This window comes from Triturus cristatus, chromosome 10, assembly GCF_964204655.1.
Source record: "Triturus cristatus chromosome 10, aTriCri1.1, whole genome shotgun sequence".
Classification (NCBI taxonomy): domain Eukaryota; kingdom Metazoa; phylum Chordata; class Amphibia; order Caudata; family Salamandridae; genus Triturus; species Triturus cristatus.
The window spans coordinates 526,378,475-526,404,191 of record NC_140593.1 but is presented as its reverse complement, the minus strand read 5'-3'; the positions used below and the strand labels follow the sequence as shown (position 1 = coordinate 526,404,191).

Here is a 25,717-nt window from a genome sequence, read left to right as displayed (position 1 = left end):
CGCGCACGGAACCTTCAGCGTGGCGCAGAAATCCGCGCCGCGCTGAAGGGGTTAAATGATGTATGGTGTAGTAACTGTCACAATATAAGAGAGGTACCCTGATCCTCGGAAAAGGGATGGGTATACATCAACTTAAGAGCAAACATTCCCTTTTGCCAAGTTTGAAGAGAAGACCCTAAGACTAGTGAATCAGATCAAATAAATCCGTGATCTAAATGTATAAGGACAAAAATAAATTTCCAAGTTGATAAAGTACAAAATCATGTGTGAAAAGAAACAAATGTAAATATATAAAATCGAACAATATTAAAAAGGAATGCTTATAAAAATGAGTTTATTAAAAAGTTTTAACAATGATACCACAAAATTCACTGTAAGTGAGTAGCTAGAGCACACTGATTTTACATTATTAAAAAACATTTGTCACTTTACAAATATTACAAAAAAATAAAAACAAACTGTTGACGCGGCGTTTCGGTGATAAAGTATTTCATCACCTCTGATTCACTAGTCTTAGGGTCTTTTTTTCAAACTTGGGAAAAGGGAACGTTTGCTCGTATGGTGTAGAAAGGCACACTGGCATTCACCTGGTCAATGTGTTACTCTGTCCCTGAGAGCCCTCAAATGCAATGAGTGTGAGTGTAACCACACATGACATAAACTTTACTATATACACACATATCCATATCTATCCGCCAACTTATTGATATGGGAGACATGGTGGCACTCATTTTACTTGATCTGAGTGCCGCTTTCGACACTGTGTTCCACGTGACCCTTCTTCAAGTATTACACTCTAAAGGCATTGCTGGCACTGCACTGAAATGGCTGGCGAGCTTTCTATCCAGCCGAACGTTTCAGGTTTTCTCCCTGACTGCCAGTTCCAAATCCCATGCTTCCCCTTATGGAGTTCCTCAGGGCTCTATTCTCAGCCCTCTGCTCTTCAACATTTACTTCAGCCCTCTAGCGACCTTAGCTGAAGAGGCTGGGCTAACCATATATTCTTACGCTGATGTCACCCAGCTCATCTTTTCCCTATCAACTAAAGACACTTCTAAGGTATCCTCTCTTCAATCAAGCTTACAAGAAATTGCTGGATGGATGCACACTAACAAGTTGAAGTTGAATGGAGGAAAAACGGAACTCCTAATACTTGGTGGAAACAAAGCTCTCTGGGGCAACACAACATTGGCCTTGGCAAATGGGTGCCCTTCCCCAACCTTCTCAATCTATTCGCAACCTTGGCATAATTATAGATGATCAACTGTCTATGCGACTACAAGCGGTCAAGGTTACCCCAACTTGCTTTTTAATTTTGAAATGGCTTAGAAAAATCCTATTGATGCTGCCACCTCTGACACAAAGAACTGTGGTTCAGGCCTTGATCGTGTCCAGACTGGACTATGGTAATATTTTGTATCTAGGCACCAACAAGGAGGTGATTCGGAGGCTGCAAGTGGTCCAAAACTCGGCGGCTAGACTTCTTTGTCAGCTTCCTCGAATGGCACCTATCACAGGGACTCTCTGGGACCTACATTGGCTTAAGATAGAAAACCGGTCCAAATTCATAACCCTTTGTTACATGCACAGGATTAACGCCGGTACAGCTCCTCGTTGCCTTAGTCACCCTTACATTCCTACTCGCTTTCTTAGATCAGCGAAACAGGCAAAGTTTATTGTCCCTAGGATTAAACTCACTCGAATGGGTGGACAGTCCTTTGCTTACTTGGCGCCATCTTTATGGAATTCTCTTCCACTCCCACTTCGTTATGAACATAATTATGCTAAATTCCGTAAAAGCCTCAAAACGTGGTTATTCAACCTCTGAGCTCTGATTTTCCATTCTTTCTTCTTTCCTTTTTCCCTGCATGGGTCCATAGGCGCCGGGAAACCTCCGGGTAGCTGTTGCGCCATACAAATTTAATTTAATAATATTAATAATAATAAAAATAATAATATCGAATTTTAGGAGCCAGGTCACAGAATAATGGAACAAGCTACAAATGCCCAAGGGAAGAGGAATTGTGAGACCAATGTTTATCGAACCTAGCAAGTGGTTGCATAAAATCACAAACAAGAAGTGACACACTTAGCAAGTTGTCGATGACAAGTATGATTGAAGTTTCCGGCCAGGTGGGGGCCACTCTGATTGATACTAACCACCAAACAAAACTGATGTCATAGTAAAATGGTGCAAGGGTGAGTGCGTAAGTGGCAGACACCAGTGTGTGTCTCAAAATAGCAATCAATGGTGACTATTGGTTGAGAAATCTATCCCTACAATACATGTAGCCTAAAGGTACACACACAGAGCAACAGTAGGTGACTACCTGTGTTGGGCAGTGCATCCATTCACACAAAGAGTCCCACTTACAGCAGGAAAAGATTGTTGAAGATCCCTTGAGGTGCTGCATTGCAAATTTGACAGACTCTTGTCCATAGGCATCCCAAAGTTGCACATATTTACAAACACTGCAGGGAATTCCTACATCATGTGCTCAAATTAACATAACCTAATATGACAACTACTCCGCAGTAAAACACTAAGCATTTGTGAAAGCAGAAAACATTATTTCTAATTTAAGAAACTGAAAGTACCTATGAATAAAAACAACTACCCTACACTAACAACCGCTAAGTGAACTAAGCCTTACCTAACTTAGCCCATCCTATCCTACACTAACTCAACTCTACCTTAACCTACCTAACCTCATCTTAACCTATGCCACACATATACTACAACAGACATGTTAAGCATCAAACCCCACCCTCCTTAACACACATAGTCACACAATGCAAACATCAACTACACCTATAAATAAGCTACATACACATCAAATCCTAAACAAAGATATTTTGGGGGTATTTTTGTTCTTTTTTTTTTTCTTATAGCAAACCCTAAACATTTCCCCCACCCACTAAATCCTCATACAAATGTAAAAACTAAAACCTATTAAAAATATATAAAAATCTGAAAGCTACCTTAACTAAACATATCCTATCTAAAACCTACCTAAAATACTATGCAAAATTCAACACTGTACAAAAAACTCCCCAAATGTTCACATCAGCTGTGCAAGCTATCTATTTGATAGCCTCCTTGAGGTTTGTCAACCGGGTTTCATGCCGGCAATGCTCCTCAAGGACAGTGCCCACTTTTCTGTTGACATTTTTTAGTTTCTGGATAACGATGTATTGGAACCCTGAGTCCAGAGAAGGTGGGCTCCTGGCCTATGTGGGCTGACATGGGGCTGCTGGGAAGTGGGCGGAGCTACACTTAGGGGTAGCTGTGTATGTCTTGGCCCTGGCCTGCTTGGCCTCAGTCGGGGCTGGCTTCGCCGTAGCCTGGCTTGGCCAGTGACATAGTAGGGATTGACTGTGTGCTGGGTCTGGCAATGTTCCAAGTACCAGAGGCTTTAGCACATGTCTACAATTTCTGCATCTTCCGGTATGCTTTGCGGACATTCCGTACGTGCTGGTACCTTTCCTTGCACAGCTTGAAGGTGCAGATCTCACCACCAGTCATGTTGGCTAGGGAGAAAATATAAATAAATTGTTAACATAGTCTAGACATGTACATGATATCCAACATAATTAGTCTGACATTGTAAGACAATTAATCTGTACCTGACCATACCAACACCAGCAATAGGGAAGAAGATATAGACAATACTTTGTCACTACATAGACATCACCAACTAGTAGTACCAGTTAAGCTGAGTCAAGTGCCATCTGTGTATTTGCACAAACTGTAACAGAACTCACAATGAGATAGAACCCATATCATACGGGCCAGTTATTCACACGCATGTAGATGTCCAGATCGACAAATTTGACACATGTGCCTGGTTACACTAAATTGGGAGTTGGAGTTGCGGCCAGCAAAAGTTTAGATCATTGATCATAAACATAAGGGTACATGGATGAGGTGATACAGTACAGACAATGTGGCTATCTTGGCATACCCCATCTGGGGTTTCACAAGGCTGCACACGTTGCAGCCCTCACTCACTCAGAGGTTTATTGATGAGAGCCCTGCAGCACTTTTGCCCCACATAAAGTGGTACATGCGTGACACAGGGCTCTGAATAAAATTTATGAACCCACACTAATCCATCCTGCGTGGCTTTGAGTGGCCTCATGAATATTGAGGTAGGCTACACAGGCCAAATACGAATATGTCTCATTACAACAAATGCAGTTTTCATGCATTCCATTCCGTTTCAACGCGAACCAGTACATCGCAAGTCATTACAACGACTTGCTGTAGGGTGCGCGCTGGACTTAGGAATAGTATTTTTTACTATTCCTACTCCAGTTTGTGCAACAGCAGGTAAGGTGTTAACATACTAACGTACTCTGCTCCAATGTACTAAGTGCAATACTATTTATAAGGTGGCAGCTGGCAGGTAACCTCAACTGTTTGGAATGGGTGGGTGGGGAGGGGGGCCTGTTTTAGTTTGGGGGCGGGGATAGGGGGTACTATAGTTTATTGCCAAGGGTACGGAATAGAAGGGAACAATAGGCGGGGGGAAAATACTCAGAACTATGCCCCTGTAAGGGGGTAACTCTAAAGACAATGACATACTGGGCCAGAGACTCGGAAGGCAGCAGGAGCTGTACCGGCTGCGCACGGTGATGCCCGGCCTCGAGGATGTGGGATAACCTGTGCGGTTGGGTTAATATTTGCAACATGGTAGCCGGCCTCCGGGTTGTAGGCGCAGAGCTATGTATGTCGACATGCCTTTTCCTTTCAATAAAAATAAATAAATAATAATAAAAAAAAAAGGTACACACACAGAGTAACAGTAGGTGACTACCTGTGTTGGGCAGTGCATCCATTCACACAAAGAGTCCCACTTACAGCAGGAAAAGATTGTTGAAGATCCCTTGAGGTGCTGCATTGCAAATTTGACAGACTCTTGTCCATAGGCATCCCAAAGATGCACATATTTACAAACACTGCAGGGAATTCCTACATCATGTGCTCAAATTAACATAACCTAATATGACAACTACTCCGCAGTAAAACACTAAGCATTTGTGAAAGCAGAAAACATTATTTCTAATTTAAGAAACTGAAAGTACCTATGAATAAAAACAACTACCCTACACTAACAACCGCTAAGTGAACTAAGCCTTACCTAACTTAGCCCATCCTATCCTACACTAACTCAACTCTACCTTAACCTACCTAACCTCATCTTAACCTATGCCACACATATACTACAACAGACATGTTAAGCATCAAACCCCACCCTCCTTAACACACATAGTCACACAATGCAAACATCAACTACACCTATAAATAAGCTACATACACATCAAATCCTAAACAAAGATATTTTGGGGGTATTTTTGTTCATTTTTTTTTTTTCTTATAGCAAACCCTAAACATTTCCCCCACCCACTAAATCCTCATACAAATGTAAAAACTAAAACCTATTAAAAATATATAAAAATCTGAAAGCTACCTTAACTAAACATATCCTATCTAAAACCTACCTAAAATACTATGCAAAATTCAACACTGTACAAAAAACTCCCCAAATGTTCACATCAGCTGTGCAAGCTATCTATTTGATAGCCTCCTTGAGGTTTGTCAACCGGGTTTCATGCCGGCAATGCTCCTCAAGGACAGTGCCCACTTTTCTGTTGACATTTTTTAGTTTCTGGATAACGATGTATTGGAACCCTGAGTCCAGAGAAGGTGGGCTCCTGGCCTATGTGGGCTGACATGGGGCTGCTGGGAAGTGGGCGGAGCTACACTTAGGGGTAGCTGTGTATGTCTTGGCCCTGGCCTGCTTGGCCTCAGTCGGGGCTGGCTTCGCCGTAGCCTGGCTTGGCCAGTGACATAGTAGGGATTGACTGTGTGCTGGGTCTGGCAATGTTCCAAGTACCAGAGGCTTTAGCACATGTCTACAATTTCTGCATCTTCCGGTATGCTTTGCGGACATTCCGTACGTGCTGGTACCTTTCCTTGCACAGCTTGAAGGTGCAGATCTCACCACCAGTCATGTTGGCTAGGGAGAAAATATAAATAAATTGTTAACATAGTCTAGACATGTACATGATATCCAACATAATTAGTCTGACATTGTAAGACAATTAATCTGTACCTGACCATAACAACACCAGCAATAGGGAAGAAGATATAGACAATACGTTGTCACTACATAGACATCACCAACTAGTAGTACCAGTTAAGCTGAGTCAAGTGCCATCTGTGTATTTGCACAAACTGTAACAGAACTCACAATGAGATAGAACCCATATCATACGGGCCAGTTATTCACACTCATGTAGATGTCCAGATTGACAAATTTGACACATGGGCCTGGTTACACTAAATTGGGAGTTGGAGCCAGCAAAAGTTTAGATCATTGATCATAAACATAAGGGTACATGGATGAGGTGATACCGTACAGACAATGTGGCTATCTTGGCATACCCCATCTGGGGTTTCACAAGGCTGCACACGTTGCAGCCCTCACTCACTCAGAGGTTTATTGATGAGAGCCCTGCAGCACTTTTGCCCCACATAAAGTGGTACATGCATGACACAGGGCTCTAAATAAAATGTATGAACCCACACTAATCCATCCTGCGTGGCTTTGAGTGGCCTCATGAATATTGAGGTAGGCTACACAGGCCAAATACGAATATGTCTCATTACAACAAATGCATTTTTCACGCATTCCATTCCGTTTCAACGCGAACCAGTACATCGCAAGTCATTACAACGACTTGCTGTAGGGTGCGCGCTGGACTTAGGAATAGTATTTTTTACTATTCCTACTCCAGTTTGTGCAACAGCAGGTAAGGTGTTGGATTGGAAATCCAACACCAGTGCACCCCCTAATGCAACGATGGATTTAACCCAGATCTCTTGACTGGGGGAGAATGTTTGCATTGTCAGCATTCCGTCCATCATTTGTTTTTGTAACGCTTTTCGCCCTAAGTGGGATGGGTATGCCCAGACGTGGGTCCCATGCTCACTACGCCACTGGAGTCAAGCTATCCTGGCTGATGACGGCTGATAGCCAGAAACCGGTCCTAGGATGCTTGATTCCGGTCCAGGGAAGACATGGCTTGGCAGTTCGGGCTGGACTGTTCCCATGAGGCACAGGGTCAAGACTGATTTGCATATGGCCATGTCTGAACTGGGGTGGGGTAGTGGGCAAAAGAACGATGGATTTAACCCAGATCTCTTGACTGGGGGAGAATGTTTGCATTGTCAGCATTCCGTCCATCATTTGTTTTTGTAACGCTTTTCGCCCTAAGTGGGATGGGTATGCCCAGACGTGGGTCCCATGCTCACTACGCCACTGGAGTCAAGCTATCCTGGCTGATGACGGCTGATAGCCAGAAACCGGTCCTAGGATGCTTGATTCCGGTCCAGGGAAGACATGGCTTGGCAGTTCGGGCTGGACTGTTCCCATGAGGCACAGGGTCAAGACTGATTTGCATATGGCCATGTCTGAACTGGGGTGGGGTAGTGGGCAAAAGAACGATGGATTTAACCCAGATCTCTTGACTGGGGGAGAATGTTTGCATTGTCAGCATTCCGTCCATCATTTGTTTTTGTAACGCTTTTCGCCCTAAGTGGGATGGGTATGCCCAGACGTGGGTCCCATGCTCACTACGCCACTGGAGTCAAGCTATCCTGGCTGATGACGGCTGATAGCCAGAAACCGGTCCTAGGATGCTTGATTCCGGTCCAGGGAAGACATGGCTTGGCAGTTCGGGCTGGACTGTTCCCATGAGGCACAGGGTCAAGACTGATTTGCATATGGCCATGTCTGAACTGGGGTGGGGTAGTGGGCAAAAGAACGATGGATTTAACCCAGATCTCTTGACTGGGGGAGAATGTTTGCATTGTCAGCATTCCGTCCATCATTTGTTTTTGTAACGCTTTTCGCCCTAAGTGGGATGGGTATGCCCAGACGTGGGTCCCATGCTCACTACGCCACTGGAGTCAAGCTATCCTGGCTGATGACGGCTGATAGCCAGAAACCGGTCCTAGGATGCTTGATTCCGGTCCAGGGAAGACATGGCTTGGCAGTTCGGGCTGGACTGTTCCCATGAGGCACAGGGTCAAGACTGATTTGCATATGGCCATGTCTGAACTGGGGTGGGGTAGTGGGCAAAAGAACGATGGATTTAACCCAGATCTCTTGACTGGGGGAGAATGTTTGCATTGTCAGCATTCCGTCCATCATTTGTTTTTGTAACGCTTTTCGCCCTAAGTGGGATGGGTATGCCCAGACGTGGGTCCCATGCTCACTACGCCACTGGAGTCAAGCTATCCTGGCTGATGACGGCTGATAGCCAGAAACCGGTCCTAGGATGCTTGATTCCGGTCCAGGGAAGACATGGCTTGGCAGTTCGGGCTGGACTGTTCCCATGAGGCACAGGGTCAAGACTGATTTGCATATGGCCATGTCTGAACTGGGGTGGGGTAGTGGGCAAAAGAACGATGGATTTAACCCAGATCTCTTGACTGGGGGAGAATGTTTGCATTGTCAGCATTCCGTCCATCATTTGTTTTTGTAACGCTTTTCGCCCTAAGTGGGATGGGTATGCCCAGACGTGGGTCCCATGCTCACTACGCCACTGGAGTCAAGCTATCCTGGCTGATGACGGCTGATAGCCAGAAACCGGTCCTAGGATGCTTGATTCCGGTCCAGGGAAGACATGGCTTGGCAGTTCGGGCTGGACTGTTCCCATGAGGCACAGGGTCAAGACTGATTTGCATATGGCCATGTCTGAACTGGGGTGGGGTAGTGGGCAAAAGAACGATGGATTTAACCCAGATCTCTTGACTGGGGGAGAATGTTTGCATTGTCAGCATTCCGTCCATCATTTGTTTTTGTAACGCTTTTCGCCCTAAGTGGGATGGGTATGCCCAGACGTGGGTCCCATGCTCACTACGCCACTGGAGTCAAGCTATCCTGGCTGATGACGGCTGATAGCCAGAAACCGGTCCTAGGATGCTTGATTCCGGTCCAGGGAAGACATGGCTTGGCAGTTCGGGCTGGACTGTTCCCATGAGGCACAGGGTCAAGACTGATTTGCATATGGCCATGTCTGAACTGGGGTGGGGTAGTGGGCAAAAGAACGATGGATTTAACCCAGATCTCTTGACTGGGGGAGAATGTTTGCATTGTCAGCATTCCGTCCATCATTTGTTTTTGTAACGCTTTTCGCCCTAAGTGGGATGGGTATGCCCAGACGTGGGTCCCATGCTCACTACGCCACTGGAGTCAAGCTATCCTGGCTGATGACGGCTGATAGCCAGAAACCGGTCCTAGGATGCTTGATTCCGGTCCAGGGAAGACATGGCTTGGCAGTTCGGGCTGGACTGTTCCCATGAGGCACAGGGTCAAGACTGATTTGCATATGGCCATGTCTGAACTGGGGTGGGGTAGTGGGCAAAAGAACGATGGATTTAACCCAGATCTCTTGACTGGGGGAGAATGTTTGCATTGTCAGCATTCCGTCCATCATTTGTTTTTGTAACGCTTTTCGCCCTAAGTGGGATGGGTATGCCCAGACGTGGGTCCCATGCTCACTACGCCACTGGAGTCAAGCTATCCTGGCTGATGACGGCTGATAGCCAGAAACCGGTCCTAGGATGCTTGATTCCGGTCCAGGGAAGACATGGCTTGGCAGTTCGGGCTGGACTGTTCCCATGAGGCACAGGGTCAAGACTGATTTGCATATGGCCATGTCTGAACTGGGGTGGGGTAGTGGGCAAAAGAACGATGGATTTAACCCAGATCTCTTGACTGGGGGAGAATGTTTGCATTGTCAGCATTCCGTCCATCATTTGTTTTTGTAACGCTTTTCGCCCTAAGTGGGATGGGTATGCCCAGACGTGGGTCCCATGCTCACTACGCCACTGGAGTCAAGCTATCCTGGCTGATGACGGCTGATAGCCAGAAACCGGTCCTAGGATGCTTGATTCCGGTCCAGGGAAGACATGGCTTGGCAGTTCGGGCTGGACTGTTCCCATGAGGCACAGGGTCAAGACTGATTTGCATATGGCCATGTCTGAACTGGGGTGGGGTAGTGGGCAAAAGAACGATGGATTTAACCCAGATCTCTTGACTGGGGGAGAATGTTTGCATTGTTAGCATTCCGTCCATCATTTGTTTTTGTAACGCTTTTCGCCCTAAGTGGGATGGGTATGCCCAGACGTGGGTCCCATGCTCACTACGCCACTGGAGTCAGGCTATCCTGGCTGATGACGGCTGATAGCCAGAAACCGGTCCTAGGATGCTTGATTCCGGTCCAGGGAAGACATGGCTTGGCAGTTCGGGCTGGACTGTTCCCATGAGGCACAGGGTCAAGACTGATTTGCATATGGCCATGTCTGAACTGGGGTGGGGTAGTGGGCAAAAGAACGATGGATTTAACCCAGATCTCTTGACTGGGGGAGAATGTTTGCATTGTCAGCATTCCGTCCATCATTTGTTTTTGTAACACCCCCTAATGCAAGTCATTGAAATGACTTGCGATGTAATGGTTTGCGTTTTAACAAGGCAGTCGTGGTAAAGACCACGTTGTAATGGAATGCGTTGTAGCGCATTCGATGTAAAGGCTGTTTCCCTCCAAATAGCTGCGTAGCCTCACTCAGTGCTTGGGAGTTCCCTTCCATGGGTGTTGTGGGGTGGATCCCAATGCAACACACATGGAGTTTGATACTGCCCCAAATTTACAAAAGCATGTAAACCTGGTGAGACACTAAACCTTCATGCCTCCCAAGGTTAGGCGCAACGATGTGATGTATTTTCATTTCTCCTCATCCTTACCTCTTTCTATGTGCTCTGTATTCTGCAGCACACATAGAAAGGGAAAAGGCCTCCTAGGATTGTTGCAGTGCAGGAAGGTGAACCTTCCTGCATAGTAACAATCCTGATGACAGCACAGGCACCTTTGCACCATGGTGCAAGCGTGGTTGCGTTTGCACTAGTCTGCTGAAACTGTGCCAGTGCAGGGAGAATAATACGGTGCATTCACACCCTTTCACATTGGTGTAGGGCAGTGCAGTAAGGTGACTTGCTGTGCTGCCCTAAGCCAATTCCCTGTAACTAAGGGCCTAGGTACATATTTAGAGATGTGTTTCTCCTGTGGCCAGCTTACATATACCTTACTGTAAAAACAGTGATCTTTGTCTGTGAGAATTTCTAAAGACAGTTTCGCCCAGTGATGCCCTGAATAACAGACGGACAGCTCATTGAATGTAGCTGGGTGTTACCTCCCGCCACATATTGCAATAGCTCATTCCTACAACAATCAGACACATACATCAAAATGGTACCATGTACTTTTGACACTTACTGGTGGCATTGGGGTCCTGGAATAATTGCACCTCTCCCCATGAGAATTGAAGATGGCCACCTAAAAGACATGAAGGAGGACATGGCATTTTCAATTTTTCATTTTCGCATTTCAAAATATTTATATACTATACCATAAGAGAAGAGTATTGATGAAGTGCACACCTTAGGAACACACATTTGGCAATATGCCCAGCTCATTGCACACATCGAGTCCATTTGCACCCCAGAACATTTGGGATGTTGGACTTCAGGGGTACCAATAATGACATGCCTGAAGCATACATCCAGGATGAGATACATTGAGTAATGCTGGCCAGCATAACGGCAGAGTCCAGTGTGCCAAGGCACATGGGTGACACGATTTACCCTGGAAGTACCTAAGGCGCAAGTTAATGAGCTCCTTGCACCGCACAAGCATAACGTTTTGAAATGCTCCAGTGGGCCACATTGATATGTCACATAAATTTGAGGTGACACAAAGCCACTTTGGGTGGCTTAGTATTGCCTCATACATATGGAGTACGGCATCACAGGCAAAATCACTGCCTTGCTAGACTCAGTTCTCCTCGTCTTCTCATGTATGCATGTGTGCTGCATTCTGCAATACATATGGAATGATGAGAAAGGGTCACAGGTTTTACTTTTGTGCAAGCAGTTGTGTCTTCCTGCGCAAACACAATCCTCGCAACAACACAGGCACCCTTGTACCGTTGTGCAAGGGTGATTGCATTGGGGAAAGTCCGCCAATACAGCACCAGTGCAGGGTGAGGGAACAGGAATGCACCAACGTCCCTATATTGTTGGAAAAGATAAATGAAGTACTAATCATGTTTCCGTTTAGCGTTCCAGATAAAGGTACATCACTATATGCAGACATGACATACATACATACTGACAGGTCCATCAATCTCTAGCCCCAGGAAGTCTATTCGATCGGCCTCCATGGAGACGACACCTGCTCATCGGTGCTTTAGATGGTGTGTAGTATGGGACACCTTGAAAATATTTTTGTTGTGCCAGCGCACCTGCTCCCATCGGACACGTTTGTCCTTTGCAGGGTAGCCCTTGCTCATCCTGCCACCAGCCTCAAGCCTCCTTGAGAGGTAGTGTGGTATGAGCAAGACCAGCCATCCCAGCTGTGGCTCACTGAAGTTCATCCCCCTCCCAGACATATCCCCAACCCTCAACAATCCCCCCAAAATGGTCTACTCTAAATCTAAAATCCCTACCAACTATACCTACCCCTACACACAATAACCCACAGCACAAACACCAACAGTACAATGACAATACAAAATACACAACAATGACACTACACAATATATGAAAGCAACAGGGACCTGGACACAACACACACTCTCAGTATCAACTAACACACTTTTCCAACAGATACTCTCAGGCAACCTCCTCCACTGTGCACTGACTAACAGAGAAGTGAAGGCGAAAGTAAATTCACATTTCCTAGTTAGCAGGCTGTCACACCCAATGCATCACTTCCTGACTGTATCCCGCCCTTTTTTCACAAATGCGTCGGTTTTTTGATTCATCGGTACTGAAATAGACGATGTTATGTAATGCAAATTTAATTTATGACTCAAATCACCCCGAGGGGTATCTCGGAGCAACCAAGAGACAGGACAACAAGAGCAGCTAGATAAGAACTAAATTGTCTTAAGTACTTTCCTAAATTGAGAATGATCCGAACAGATCCGAATATGGTGTCACAGTTTGCTCTAATAATAAGGAGTCAGATAGGAAAAAGACATGCTGCCCGAACGGGCCCTTTTGACACGTGGAATGATTAACAATGCTTTATCACTCGGTCTCAAAAGTCTCAGTGGGCTATAGTGTCTAAGTTTGGTAGCTATTTAACCAGGGCTGTTTCTAGTTAGGGCTTTATGTGTAAGACAACACATTTTAAAAATTATTCTCTTCTGAACCGGTAGCCAATGCAAGGTCTGCAGAAAGGGAGCGGAGGCAGCCCCAGGTGACAAATTTCAAATCAGGCGAACCACGGTGTTCTGTATTACCTGCAGTTTTGATAGCAATGTCTCATTTGCAGAAGCCAAACAAACGTTGCAATAATCCAAGCGGCTAACCACAAGGGCCTGGACCACCGTTTTCCTTGCTGAGAGTGGAAGGAAGAGAATCGCTCTTCTCAATAAGTGCATGATATGGAAACAGGAACTTGAAATTGGCATCACCTGCTCTCTCATGGTAAGAGGTTGGTCAAGGCAGACTCCCAAGTTATTGACCACCTGCTTGGGTGTTGGCGCAATCCCAAGTTCTGATGGCCACCAGTCAGCAGTCCATAGTTGGTGGGCCTTGCCAAACAGCATAATCTCAGTTGTTTCCGCATTCAACTTGAGAACGTTTTCTGCCATCCATGTGTCAATTGCTGTCATCCCATCTAAAAAGCTTTGTTTAGTTTTGGCTAAATGTTTCTCAAAGTAAATTACAAGCTGTGTATAGTCTGCATACATTATGATCTCAAAGCCAAAGGCTCTTACAATCTTGGCGAGTGGTGCAAAATATATGTTGAAGATCAGAGGGCCAAGGCAAGAGCCCTGGGTCACCCCCTTGTTCAGCGACATTGTGCGAGATTTAAAAGAGCCTAAAATATGGTTTGGGGTCTGTTGGACAGGAAACCGCCAAGCCAATTTAGCTCTGTCCCATGAATGCCAATATATTGTAATCTATAGAGTAATTTGGGATGGGACAAAGCATGGAATGCGGCCGACAAGTCAAGCAATACAGCATAGATGGTATATTGGCATCTAGAGAGCCTCTGATATGGTCTGTGACCACTACCAAGGCTGTCTCAGTGCTGTAAGACGGTCTGAAACCCACTGTGATGGTTCTAGGATGTTGTTAACCTCAAGGTACTCTAAAAGTTGTTTGTTAATTAATACCTTCAAGAGCTCACCTTATAAAGGAAGCAATGAGATTGGGTGATAATTAGAGAGGTTCAAAGGTGTTAAACTAGCCTTTTTTTTGGATTGGCCTAACCTGGGCAGCATTCCATGTGGCAGGGATTTTTCCAGTGTTAACCAAAAGATTGAATATCGAACCTCTGGCAGGAGCCAACTGATAGGCGAGAGCAACAGAGATCTTGGCGGGACAAATATCTAAACACTTCTTGAACTTTTCCAAGTTTGGTACCCCATGGGCGGGGGGAGGTAAGGAAAACCTGGTCACCTCCAGATAGTAGGGGAAATTCTGATAGATTTTGTTTAGTTTTTCTTCACAGTGATAAATCAGAGAATCACAAAGAGGCTGAGATGGCTGGATGACTAGAGCACATTATTTAGGGATTACAAAATCATTTAGGACTCTAAATAACATCTCAACGAGTTTTTTGCCTGTGAAATTTGATCCGAGATGTATAGTTTCCAAGCAGCTTTTATGTTGCAGTGGTAGCCTGTACATGCTGCTCTACAAGCTCCCTGTCACTGGTATTATTAGAGCACCCCTACTGGCTTTCTAATTTTTTAAATGATGATTTCTCCATTCTAAGAGCCAACGTATACCAAGGGGCGTGGGTACCATGTGAGGGAATATGATCCCTTTAAAGAAGGGTAATCTTATCAGAGGCACAATTTAGAACATTGTGACACCCAACTCTGAGTTGTGTTCTTGCTTCAACAGTGTTTGAATGGAACGTGGCTCTGAGTCCAGCGCTCTCCTGAAAACTTTATCCATCATTTACCTACATCAATCGCCAACAACCACACCATCAGCAACGCCATGGAGTCCCAGGTGCGCCAGAACTACAACCGCGAGTGTGAGGCGGCCATCAACCGCATGATCAACACCGAGCTCTATGCCTCCTACGTCTATCTGTCCATGTCCTACTACTTCGACCGGGACAACGGGGCCCTGAGCCACGTGGCCATGTACTTTAAGGAGCAGAGCCACGAGGAGTGCGAGCACGCAGAGAAGTTCATGAAGTACCAGAAAAAGCACGGTGGGCGCGTGGTGCTGCAGGATGTCAAGAAACCAGAGTGTGACAAGTGGAGCATCACCTTGGTAGCCATGCAGGCTGCCCAGCAGCTGGAGAAGACCGTCAACCAGACCCTGCTGGACCTGCACAAGGTGGCATCTGACAACGTGGACCCCCACCTCTGTGACTTCCTGGAGTCTGAGTACCTGGAGGAACAGGTGAAGTCCATCAAGGAACTTGGAGATTACATCACCAACCTGAAGCGCCCGGGCGTGCCCCAGAATGGCATGGGCGAGTACCTGTTCGACAAGCACACCCTGGGGGAGAACAGCTAAGCTCCCCCGGGAGGGAGCACCGGCCCGCTGTACACACTCCAACGAAGCCTCATTGTTCTGTCATTTACACTGCTGTGACTCACAACCAAAGGTGTATGTGCAGTGGGGTTGTTGTATGTTTCCAGGCTTCTGGCAGTGGCTACTGTGCTTGTCAACATTCTTCCAAGAAATAAAGGTTTTCAGGATCAAAAATAAAAAAAAGAACATTGTGATATTTAGAAAAAGCTTGATCCATGTCTGGGGTATCTGCTGTGATGGGATGATTAAATGCTAAAGCAAAGGACTCAGGAGTGATTTTGCACCAATGTCTACTTAGGTTTTTACCTACTTCAGATGATTTATGCATTTCTGTTGTCGTAGGTATCCTAAAACTGATCAAAGAGTGGTCCGTCTGAAATAAAATTTGTTGAAGTTCACATACCAGAGGAATAGAGATGGTGAAAAGTAGATCTAATATATGCCCTGTGACATGTGTGGTCCCATTTACTCTTTGATGCAGTCAGAGAGAGGCCAAGTCAGCAATAAACAGGCTCGCCTCCTCCTTGTCTGGGTCTTCCGGGTAGCAATTAAACTCACCTGATTAAAAAAACAGTTTTGCTGCCTGGACATGAGGAGCGATATATTTAATTAGGTGCTGAGTAAACTCTTTTTTAGGTCCTGTGGTCGATATACTAAGGCACATCTCCAGTGATCCTTTGGTGAAAGTTCCAGTTTGAATATGCAAATCTCTGCCCGATAAACCGGGTCAGCATCTGTAATAGACATTTTAATCGTGTTTTTGAAAATAATATCAATACCTCCCCCTATCCTGAGCTCCCTATCCAATCTAAACATGGAGTCATTTAGTGGGAGGGCCGTTGTTTTAGCTGAGGAGGAGGGTGGGGTCAACAGGTTTCAGTAAGGAAACCTACTTCTGGAAGCCTTGCAGAGAGCAAGTCCCAGAGTTCTGTTGTATGTTTAGGCAGTGACCGAACATTAAGGAGGATACCATCTAAGCCCTGCAAAGTTGAAACAATGCATGCTTGACGCACGACGCATTGACCCCAATGCCTTTTTTAGTGCATTGGCACCGATGTGTGACTTACGAGCAAAACTACGTTTGCAATGCAATGCACAAAAGGATGAATGTTTGAGTTTTGGCCCCGCACACAACTGGCCTACAGTCTACGATACACTGTGCAGTGATTTGTACATTGCAGGTAAACACATCATGAGCCTCACTTACCTGCTCCTCTCATCCCACCTGACAGGCTTTATATCATCAGAGGTCTGTATTGTCATTGTAAAAATAGCGCCTATGGGTGAGTTTTTGTCTTTCTTGTGCTGACATATTGGTTGACAATATGTTTATGTGAGGAACACATCTATGTTGTGATGCATAGAGACATAACAAACCATTTGCTGTTTTGTGGGTTGCAGTATGTTTGGTGGAATGTAGGTAGCCGCGGAGAAGGCATCTTTTTGCTCTACTATATAGCATTGCTATGCCTATGAATTACAATGTTGTATAAACTATCATGCGCCATATCAATATTCATACATTCTGTCTGCATTGCAGACATAGATTTGTTTACGGATGCAATTGACACTAATGGAGGCACAGAGACTGACTCAGCCCTGCAAAGTACCAGGCATCAGGCGTTAGACTAACGCATTTTAGTGTGGTGGTCCGCATCACCACTCTAAAATGCAAAGTCACACATTTATAGCGGCTCCTGATGCTGTCAAGCCAAAGCACTATAACTGACCAAAGCAGCGCACGGTCCATTTCGCTGTTTTCACAGAATCTGACTGCTGTCGGAACTGGGGACTGCTTCAGCTGCGCTCGCTGGCTTCATTCGCCATTGCATTCACATGAAAAAGAGTCAGGAAGAGTCATTGCAACAATGTGTCCATGTTTAATTTGCCCAGTAATGCTGGCCAGGATGCAAATTATAAATTGGGCAGGCCACACGGGGAGCGGGAGTGGACACCAGTTATCACATTTTCTTAAAGTAAAATTCTGGCTGCAGTGAGCTTGCCGGTACCACAGGCAGTATTTGGGGCGTACCTGCTGCCTCTGGAGTGAGTACCACCTCAGAGGCTGCCGGACAGACTGTGGTTGGTGCCTGCAGCCTGTTATGATCATGCCGTGTGAGCTTGGACTGGACGCGGCTGCCAGAGAATATGTGGTGCCTGCGGCCTCTCATAACCCTGGCCCCGACAGTACTCCTTAGATCGCTCTGCCAGAGCCAGACTGTCAGAAGTCTCAACCAGGTTATTTAATACTATTATATTTTTGAGTATCAATAATCACTGTGCTGTGCCTGTTATAGAGCTCACTGCTTGACTTTATACTCTGTGTTTTAATTGGATACACTACACCAGACTGGGCCCTTCAACAGTGCCCGGTGACCTTTCATTTCAGTCCTGGCTGGTAATCCCAGGCAGAAAGGGAACCATCAGACCCTTCAAAAGGCCAAGTTGGGATAACATGGGGGAGCGGTGGTGGTGGAGGAACCCGTCCCAGTCAGCAAATCTCAGGTGACACAGGTCAGACCTATGTTAGGTTGCCTGGTGCAGAAGAGAGTGTGCAACTGCAAAGTGCCCGTGCACTACCCAATTGCACCAGATATTCAAGCACTGAGAGTAGCCACTCACCCCTCCTGAATGCAGAACTGCACAGCAGGAAAGTCTGTGCCCTGGAGAGGGAAAGGGGTTGTGTCTGTACTGGCCACAGTGAGAGAATCCATAGATAGCTTGGCTCAGGATGGGCGGGCCGACCCGGAGCTTCAATGAAGCCTAAACAGACCTTGTGCTTTTTGTCAGTGAATGTGGGTTACTGCTGAGACCACAGTGATTTGCCCCCTTAGATGAGGTTGCAGGTATCTCTTTTGTTGCCACCAGTGCAGTCAGATCTTGAGATGGCAGGTCAAGTCAGTGTGTGGGGTTGATTTGTTTTGTCTGTTTATGTGCTTGTCGGGCTAGGGGGCTGGGCTGGACTGCTGATTTTTCTGGAAATAAAATCCTGCATTAAGCTTAATTGGATGGAATCTGACATATGTAAAATATGTATATAGCATATGAGGACAATCTGAAAATGTGGCAGCTATGGTGTAAGTCATGATCTCCTACTGTTGCACTGACTTGCTATGCTATGAAAATGTGCTTTTGCTGGCACAGTTACGTTGCTCAAATGGGTGTCATTTCTGATATTTTTGTTTCCCTCCTCTTTATTGCTTGATTTTGCTTGCAAGAAAATGTCACTCATAGTCGTTAAATTTCACTCATAATTTCACTAAAATTATAAAAACGTCACACACAGCAATCCGAAACCTTGGCCGCTATGCTGGCTGGTTCAGCCAGTCTACAGTGCATTTGGCATCCTGCTTACCAATTTACAGGACACATATTATGGCTGTGTAGTTAGGCTAATGTGACCCCTGTGCTTGTTGGACAGACATCAATTACCACACTACACTAGCCAACTTAGATCATGGAATGTTATGGCGCAGACATATTTGTTTTCTGGGCTTTGTGTCGGAAACATGATGTGTGGCACATGCACAATGCACCTTTGAAAAAGTCTAATCGAAATCTGTTTGACTATGGTATGACCATCACGAGTCCAGCTTCAGTAGGCCAGACAAGTGTGATGAATCCTGAGTGCCACTATATATATATATATATATAAATTCCCTACATTGCATTACTCTGCATCAGAGAGGGGTTCCTTCACTTTTGCATGTGGGTAGCTATGCACATCAGCTGTAAATATGTGCATATACTGAAAGATGACACCAGGCAAACCTGTAAAGCGTCAGTGACTACTACCTTCACTGGAGTGATAGTACACCATCTTCTATTTTATTGGTATCCTGTGTACCGCAACACACACAGTTGGAGCACTGGGGCAAACAGCAAAGATAGGTTATCAGTAAGATGCACCATTACAGTCGCATCCATTTCTAGTTGTAACAGTCACATCCTTACCTCGTGGGGCAAGTGTGCCTGCACTGGCCCTAGTTGGCCATTTCGGTCCCCGCACAGGTCAGGAGGTAACATTTTTAAAGTGTTATGTTGGATACTGTACAAATCTTGCAATGTACTTGTAAACATAGCCTTGGCATGGGGAGACTATCTGTGTGGCAGTGTGTGGCCATTGCCAACATACACCCCTCTATTTCTAACCTCAGGACATCAGGTAGACTATACAGTGATCCACATATGTAAGACCAAAAGTATCGTCATTGTCATGACCCCCTCATGGACCCTCAGGGTAGTGGGATTAACTTGCAGGGATCATGTTGTATTACCCCTGTGGTGCTTCATGGAGTGCAACTATGCCATGACTGAGTTTTCATACTGCCTCAAATTCCTTGAGACTCGAGTCTGTTATTTTACCCCTGTGCTGCCCTATCGCACTTAAGATTCCGTGACCGTTGTTCCCCATTACCCGTGATTCCATTATGCCTCAGTCACAGCAAGTGTCCCCCAAAACCCATGAACATATGGGTACCTTGCACCCACTGTCATTAGAGTCTTGGTTTTGAGTTCCTTTGTGTAGGTTTGAGCTGAACAGAAACATTAGTTTCCTGGCTGGTTGGATCCAAACATCAGTTTGCACCTGTGCTGCCTGTAAGATGGAAGCCAGTGCAGCAACATATTTATCCTTCTGGAGTCATAGGGAATCTTCCAGGCTGAAACATGATGCATGTGTCACATGTGACTGCTACATCTGTTGGATACTCAACTTGGTATGTCTACCACCCTAAAACCCCAGGACCTTGCTTGGCCTACGCACCTTGCAAAACACTTCACACGTCTCAAGCACCTGAAGAATCTGCCAGACCCAGTCTGTTATCTGGTCTACAGCAGTTTAAGTTGATTCCAATGTGTGCCCAGCTCCCTCAACTCTGCCTTCTTCTCGGTCTCCTGCAGAGCTACTCCAGCTACTGTAGTATGATGTGGTATATGTGACAATGTAGCCAGAAAATAGTTCACAAAAATCTCATTTTCTGTGTTTTGTGGAAAGCCACACATGCGTGTATGCGTTGTTTACAAGAGACAGCTTTTACATGTTGGCATGACCAACAACCACAAAACTTTGCATCATCTGCCAATGTAGAAAAAACAAGAGGTTTGCGAAGTTTCATGGAGATTCATCAAAGAGAAGCCAAGTTATTAATGTTCAAATCCTAACTATATCTACAGAGTGTCTACCACCATGCAATGAAATGAAAGATACATTTGTAAAGCGCATGCTACCCGAAGACATCCCAGGTAGTGGCAGACAGTAAGGAAACTAACCAGGCTAAGGGAATAGCCAAGTATTTAACAGTTTGCGGAAGGCCAAATGATTAGGTCCCTTTCGAAGGTGGAGTGGAAGGGAGTTCGATAGTCTAGCCGCATTATCTGAGAATAACCAACCCCCACTTCTGGCTTTCTTAATCCTGGGGACAGTAACCAAGTTCAAGATATCTGAACGAAGATGTCGGTTAGCCCAATAGGGCTGGATAGTGGTGTGGTTAATGGCGGGGCTCTTTCCTGCTAGTGACTTGTGAACGATGCACAGCGCCTTAGAGTTAACTCTCTCCCTAATGGGAGTGGAGGGAGTTCAAAGCAGATTTGGCTGATTGAAGTTCAGGAATACCCAGAAGAAGTCTGGCTGCCCAATTGTGCATACTCTGGAGTTTGGAGATTGTCGCGGTTGGAGCACCCAATTAAAGGGCATTCCCGTAGTCCAGCCATGACATGATAAGGGCCTGGACCATGTTTTTTCTTGCCAGGAATGGGAGAAGAGAGAGGACTTTTCGAAGCCTTTTCAGGTTGCCATAGCACGTGGTCGCCGTATTACGTGCCTGTATCTTAAAAGTAAAGTCTTGGTCTAACCAGATGCCCAGGCTTTTTAACAGAGTCTTAGGGGTAGGGACATATAAATATATATCAATGTTGGTATCAAAAGTACTTCATAATAAAAGCAGCATTCCCTGTAAGCACGAGAAGAGAGTGGCCAAAAAGTTTTACAACATGCAAAAAGTGTGCAAATTGTTAGCCACTGGTTGTTAAATGTTTGAAAACATTGAATAATATTATCAATACTCCACAAGAATAGACATCAAATATAACTGGAAATTAGGAAATCCTTCCCAAGATGTACAGGGAAAAAAACAATGTCTGCTTTTTCATTAAAGTGTACAGAAAAGTGATGCATGGGATGCTTGAATTAATCTCATTCATTGGTAATTACTCGGGCCGCATCCCAATTCATTATTATTTTCCATACCATGCCACTTCAGTTTGGACCCAGCCATATGCAAATCAGTCTTGACTATGCTCCAATGGGAACAGGCTAAGTTCTCCCTGAACTGGAACACAAGCAACCCAGGACTGGTTTTGCCCTGGATAGGGCTCATCAAATAGATATAGTTTGGTTACTGTGACACAGTGTATGTCCAGACATGGTTTCAGTGCCAGTGTGCCACTGGAACAAAGCTTTACCTAGATTGGAAAGCTTGTGGTCATTCCCTTCTTGATGCACTATAACCTTTTCTGCATTTTACTTCTATTGTTTGTTGGAATTTTCCACACACCAGGATTCTCAACTCTTCCACCCTCTGCAGATTCTATGTCTGTGACATCATCAGTTGTTGCCAAGTAGTAGAAATAGAAACATAACAAGCAGATGGTTGCGGACAGTGTCATAATGGCCCCATTAGTGCTGCCTAGGACACTGAGGCTGAGAGTTCTAGATCTCAGGCACAGTGGTCACTTTCCTTGGAGACTTGGAAGGAGGAGGTTGGAGCTGTGTTAGCTTGTGAGAACTGCAATCTCTTTAAACACAGACGTTAATTAGTGACCTTGACTAATTCTTCCACTGGTAAGTTCATTTAGGCATTAGATTGCTTGACTGAGGGTCTTATTTGGAGTATTGTGGATGGGATACTCAGCCAAAATGTGGCGGATACAAGTGCCTTAGACTATAATATACTTATAATACGATAGATGGGACTTCTGTTATGTTTGGACTCTAAATCATGATGTTCATATTTAACAAAAAAAAATTAAACATTGTTGTACCTCTAAACGCCATTTCAACCAGGTAAAACAAGCCTTTTGCTAGGCCTAAACCTTCCTGTTTAATACTTAGGAGTCACCACTAAGGCAGGCCCTAATGGCTCATAGGGCAGGGTGCACTGTGTTTAAAAGTAGGACATGTTTACTTCAGTTTTACATACCCTGACAATGAGAACATCTTAAAGGCATGATTCACTATTTGTAAAGCTAACTTTATACTTTCATGCGTTATCTGCCATTAGATAACGTCCCTCTGGGCGCTACGAAGTGTGAATCGCATGGACGAAATTCGATTACTTGAAAAGTTCAATCAAAAAGGTGAGTCAAACCATGTGTTGAAAGTTGAGATTATTCTTTATTCCTTTCATAAAGATGAATTCAATTCCATGTAAAGGTAAGGAACAACATCCTGATGCGATTGGTTATTTTTTATGAATGATCCCAATGCATTTCAGGCTTACTGGGGGCCCTTCATCAGGGGACTCTAAACAATAAAACAAACGTTTGTCATATGGGGAGCCACGTCTAATCAAAAATTCAGTTAATTCAAAAACCGTTCGTGATGGTGCCCAAAGAAAAAATCAATGTATTCTCCAACTGAGAAAAGTCAACACAGTGATTTGTGTGTTGATACCAGGTACAAATATGGTTGCATGCATGGTGCACTCTTCAGAAAGGTTAAACATGAACCATCATTGCCTCCGCGTACAACACTTCCCTGTGTCTCCCGTCTATTTGGCAAAGTTGCGTGTGTTAATGACAAATCGCTTGAAAAGTTTAGTTACAGTGGGCTCAAAGCCTCAAACAACTTTCGAAATGCGGATGTGGTCAAAACATGCAGTGGAAGAAAGCGAGTGAGCTGCCGGGTGCGGTGGTGAATGCCGAGCTGAAAACACGTTGTTAACTGAATGGTTGTAATGCTCAGGTGATCAAAAAAGAGGTGGTGTATACCCTCTTGGACCTTAATCGCTAAAAATGTGACTGTCGGTGAATGCTGCATTAAAAACAGTGTATAACAAAATCCTTATATCCCAATCGTTTTTCTTGCGTGAGCGGATCTCTTACCTTCTGCCTCTAATGGAGTTAATGCTATAAGTGCATTGTGTTTCCCGTGAGTGTGGAATCTGTGTAGACAGAGTCGATGTTAGTTAAAGTGATGGCAAGTGATGACGGACTACGAAAGGCTGAATAATGCGCTATAATAAAAAATCAAAAGATGCAATCAAATGATATATAGTCTAAATAAGGTAGCAACGAGTTGAGTGCTAACCACTTGATGAACCATTGTATGAGCTGAAACAAAAAGCTGAAAATAGCGCCAATTACAGATAGCACGTGAATTCCGTGCGGTCGTTGAGACCCTTTGGTTTCAAAGATTCCAATTTATAAATCCAAAAGTTTTCTCTGTGTAAGAGAAAGTTGTTATTGTCTCTTCCTTCTGTTTTTTCGACGATCTCCAGGATAGTGAACTTCAATTGTGCGATGTTATGATGATTGTCAAGGAAATGTGCAGCAACTGTTGACTTGATGTTTTTTGTGCGTATGTTGCTTTTGTGTTCGTGGATGTGGGTTTTAATTTTCCTTTCCGTCTTACCCACGTAAATAAATCCACATGGACATTTTAATAAATACATCACGTTGGCAGTGTCACAAGTGGCATTGACATGTAACTTAATGGGAGTGCCTCTCATAGGGTGCATAATCTTGTTCCCTTTGATGATATTGTGACAGTTACTGCAGTTGTAACAGAGAATGGTACCCTGATATACTGCGATTTGTGGCTTGTCTGTTGGTCTGATCAGTTCATGAATGTTGTTGCTTCTGGAGTACGCAAACCTGGGTGACTCACGAAAGATCCCATTGAAATCAATTTCTAAGGCCAATAGTGACCAATGTTTCTTGATGGATTGTTTGTATTGGTGACTCATGGTGGAGTACCGAGATACCATCACCATTCGTTGCTGCTCAGGGCGGCTCGAAGGTTGTAATAATTCACTGCGGGTTTTGTTAGAAACATTGATGATTGTATTTTGTAAGATTTCATTCGGGTACCCACGTTCTTGGAACCGGCAAATCATTTTCTTAGTCTGCAACTGCAGTTCTGAGCCATCTGATACAATCCTCTTCACCCTTAGTAGTTGTGAGAAGGGTAAATGATTTTTCAACGAAGGTTGAGTGAAGCTTTTGTAATGTAAAAAATTGTTGCGGTCAGTTGTTTTTCTGAACATAGTGGTTGCAAGTTTGTTATTATGCCTGATCAATAGTACGTCCAAGTAGGCTATGGAAGTGTTATCCATGTTGAATGTGAATTGCATGCGTTCATTAATGGTGTTCAAGTTTTCCAAAGCTGATGTTAAGGAGGCTGACGTACCTCGCCATAATACAAAGATGTCATCGATATAGCGTAAAAACAACCGCGCATGTTTCTTCCAAGTGTCAAGACTCAAGATGTATTTATTTTCAAACACATGCATAAAAATATTCACATAGGCCGGTGCGGCACAATTGCCCATTGAAGTGCCAGTTAATTGTAAGTAGTGTTCATTTTTCCATCTGAAGTAACTTTGATATAATGTAAAGGTTAACAATTCCACGATGAACACTTGAAAATCGTGATCCAGTTCTGATTGAAGGAGAGTTTCTTCTATTGCCTCAATCCCAAGGTTGTGAGGGATCGAGGTATAGAGAGATTTAGCGTCGATGGTACATAACCATACCTCGTCATCGTTTGGTAATTCGATCTGTTCGATCTTTTTCAAAAAATCTGTAGTGTCTTTGACATAGGTGTTCATTTTCACCACGAACTGCTGTAGATGTGCATCTAAAAATTTTCCAACTGACTCATGTATGCTTCCCCTGGTGGACACAATTGGGTGAAAAGGAGGGTTGTTGAGATCCTTATGGATTTTGGGGAGCATGTACAAAGTTGGTGTTCTGGGATGGAATGGTGTCAGATATTTCTTGGTTCTTTCGTTGATAACTCCAGTTTCTGAAGCTTTTTCAAAATTTCTTGTAACTGTTTTTGAAATTTTTCA

The 25,717-nt window shown here is 44.7% G+C and overlaps 1 long non-coding RNA gene and 1 pseudogene across 2 annotated transcripts in view; one reads left to right on the top strand and one right to left on the bottom strand.

Moving 5' to 3' along the window:
• Positions 1-2,589: 2,589 nt before the first annotated feature.
• Positions 2,590-25,717, bottom strand: part of LOC146789678 (uncharacterized) — a 70,687-nt gene continuing 47,559 nt past the window's right edge. Inside the window, exons 2-4 of one of the 2 annotated variants that reach the window (XR_014970138.1) lie at positions 11,347-11,406; positions 5,506-6,023; positions 2,590-3,531 (exon numbers count right to left, since the gene is read on the bottom strand). This is a non-coding gene — a long non-coding RNA (uncharacterized LOC146789678). Of the gene's footprint in view, positions 3,532-5,079; positions 6,024-11,346; positions 11,407-25,717 lie in introns of those variants that run through there. The other variant, XR_014970137.1, reaches the window with a different exon arrangement.
• LOC146789679 (ferritin heavy chain B pseudogene) lies at positions 14,976-15,666 on the top strand (annotated as a pseudogene).